Consider the following 3,417-nt stretch of genomic DNA (forward strand, 5'->3'; position numbering starts at 1 on the left):
CTTCTTCCCCTCCCATAATCCACCATCTATAACTAAGTATATTTTGACATAAAGGAAATGGACAGTATCTAATAGACATCCTAAAGACTTAGAATATTTTTAAAAGCTCCATCTGAAAAAAACTGTGATAGAGAAGTATGAAGAAATCACTTTGTATTTATATTTTAACTTTACTTTCTATTAAATGTAATTTTGAAATGTTATTTTCTGGAAAAGACGAATGATAAAGTTCTTTTTTATTTTTTTAGTTATTTTTTTTAAAGATTTTATTTATTTATTTGAGAGAGAGAGAGACCACAAGATGGGGGAAGGTCAGAGGGAGAAGCAGACTCCCGGCTAAGCAGGGAGCCCAATGTGGGACTTGATCCCAGGACTCCGGGATCATGACCTGAGCCGAAGGCAGTTGCTTAACCAACTGAGCCACCCAGGCGCCCAATAAAGTTCTTTTTAAAAAAATATATATATATTTTATTTATTTATTTTAGAGAGAGAATGTAAGCAAGGAGGAGGGGTGCCCATGCAGGGCTGGATCTCATGACCCTGAGATCATGACCTGAGCTGAAATCAAGAGTCAGGCACCTAACCAACTGAGCCACCAGGCACCCCTGAATGATAAAGTTCTGTTTAAAAAAAGAAGCTGCAGAATAGAAATCTGTTAGAGCTATTACCCATGAACCCATGGGTAAATGCCATGAACCCATGAAGAAATGTTTGCAAATAAATGCAAGTAATTGATGTAAATTAAAAACTCAATCCTAGTTTCAAAGAAAAAAATTGCTAAAAGTAGATGAATAACTTTCCTTCCCACCCCTGCATTTTATTGAGATATAATTGACATATAACATTGTATTAATTTAAGGTGTACAACATAATGATTTGATATATGTATATATTGCAAAATGATTATCACAATAAGTTTAGTTAACATCCATCACCTCACATAGTTACAAATTTTTTTTTCTTGTGATTAGAACTTTTCAGATCTACTCTCTTAGCGACTTTCAAATATACAACACAGTGTTGTTAACTATAGTCACCATGCTATATACATGACATCCCAGAACTTATAACTGGAAGTTTGTGCCTTTTGACCACCTTCACTCATTACCTGCCCCCCATCCCCAACCATTCTCTGCCTCTAGCAAACCAGCAATCTGTTCTCTGTTTCTATGAGTTCCTTTATTTTAGATTCCTCATATAAGTGAGATCACACAGTATTTGTCTTTTTCTGTCTGACTTATTTCACTAGGAATAACATTCTTATTAAAAAGGTTGTATTAGTCAGGGTTCTCCAGAGAAACAGAACCAATGGGAGATATATATATATATATCATCATATATATTGAGAGAGAGAGAGAGATAGGAGAGAATGAGATTGATTTTAAGGAGTTGGCTCACGCTATGTGGGGGCTGGCAAGTCTGAAATCTGTAGGGCAGGTGGGCAGGCTGGAAACAGGTTGAATGTCTATGTTGCTGTCTTGAGGAGAATTCCTTCTCCTTCAGAAACCTCAGTCTTTGTTTTCAAAGATTGATTGGATGAGGCCCACCCACATTACGGAAGGTAAACTGCTTTTCTCAAAGTCTACTGATTTAGGGGTGCTGGGTGGCTCAGTTGGTTGGGCAACTGCCTTCAGCTCGGGTTGTGATCCCGGAGTCCTGGGATCAAAACCCACGTCGGGCTCCCAGCTCAGCGGGGAGCCTGCTTCTCCCTCTGACCCTCTCCCCTCTCATGCTGTTTCTCTCTCGCTGGCTCTCTAATAAATAAATAAATAAATAAATAAAATCTTAAAAAAAAAAAGTCTACTGATTTAAATGTTAATCACATCTAAAGAATATCTTCACAGCAACATCTAGAGTGGTGTTTGACCAAACAGCAGAGCACCATAGCCTAGCCAAGTTGACACACAGAATTAACCATCACAAAGGTCGTCAAGGAGTATTCTTCCTCTGTATCTTCTTCAGCTGAGGAAGGAAAGCAACTCTGAGTATTCAGGGATGTGATCAGGTACACTAAGGTCACCAAATTTATTCAAGATTAGCAGACACCAGCCTAACGCTCTGAAAGTCTCAATGAAAGAAGTAAGCGGTTTGGGCATTTGACGAAGCTGCTAAAGGTCCCAGAACTGTGGCCAGGGCAAAATAAATACAGTAAAAATATATTCTCCTTTCTACTTAAATTAATCCCTAGAACTATACACTGGTACAGAACAGGCACTAGTTTTGCTTTGGCTTCAGTCAATCCCCTTGGAATTTTTACACAGGGTTCCTTCCCAGGTCCTACCTAAGGTTCCCCAGCACAGAGATGGCTACTTGCTTAGGGAAAACTGCTTCATTGCTATTAACATATAAAATTAACTCAATTTTCTACTTGCAGATATTCACCCTGAGGTCATTTATGAATTTAGCTATCTAATCATATAGACTTTTTAATCTAACCACAGAGGCTGAATTAGTTTTTCTAAATTAATAGTTTTATTCCCCTATTGTAATGAAATCCAAGCCTCTTTGATGTATAATTATGATAGGAAATTATCGGTCTGCAGCAAGCATTCTAGAGAGTGAGGGAAACACATGGTGTTAACGATTTCTCTAAATTAAGTCCATTGAAAGAATCAGAGAAACCTATTTACTTTCTTTTTTTTATTATAAAAAATGGCTTTCAATCACAATCAGTTGGATAGGCCTTCCCATCCACATCTCTAATAATACCCAACACCAGCTAAGGAATTGAAAAGAAGACAGTGGTTAACTATCTAGGATGATGAGTAACAGTCTGAATTCACCACCATTTCCCCCTAGGATTCTTTTTTTCAGAGTTTCTTCCATAACTCTCTTAAAACTCCATCTTTTTATTCTTGGAACCCAGGAGACAGAGAAAACTCCTGGTGCCTTATACCATATAATTCTTATTAATGCTCCTTCTACTAGAAAAGATAGTTGAAAGTTAACAGAATCCATGTGGGTCTATAGTCAAGAACACTCTATGGAAGATACAGAGAACAGTGGTGGTTGCCAGAAATGGGAGGAGGGAGTGAAGGTACAAACTGCCAATTAGAAAATAAATAAGTCATGGGAATATTATGTACAACATGGCAACTAGAGTTAATAATACTGTATTGCATATTTGAAAGTTGCTAAGAGAATACAGCCTAAAAGTTTTCATCACAAGAAAAAAAAATTCTGTAACTGTATAGTGGACGGATGTTAACTAGACTTAGTGTGGTGATCTTTCACAATATATACAAATATTGAATTATTATGTTGTACACCTGAAACTAATACAATGTATGTGAATTATACCTCAATAAAAAAAGAAATTAAAAAAGAATATTCTATGGACAATAATAACTTACATGTATAAATTACTTTGTAATTTACAAAGCACTTTCACAACCATTTGTTCCTCTTAATACCTCC

The sequence above is a fragment of the Mirounga angustirostris genome, unplaced genomic scaffold (assembly GCF_029215605.1).
Source record: "Mirounga angustirostris isolate CCGP_5_RB_7025 unplaced genomic scaffold, mMirAng1.0.hap1 SCAF_9, whole genome shotgun sequence".
NCBI classification, from domain to species: domain Eukaryota; kingdom Metazoa; phylum Chordata; class Mammalia; order Carnivora; family Phocidae; genus Mirounga; species Mirounga angustirostris.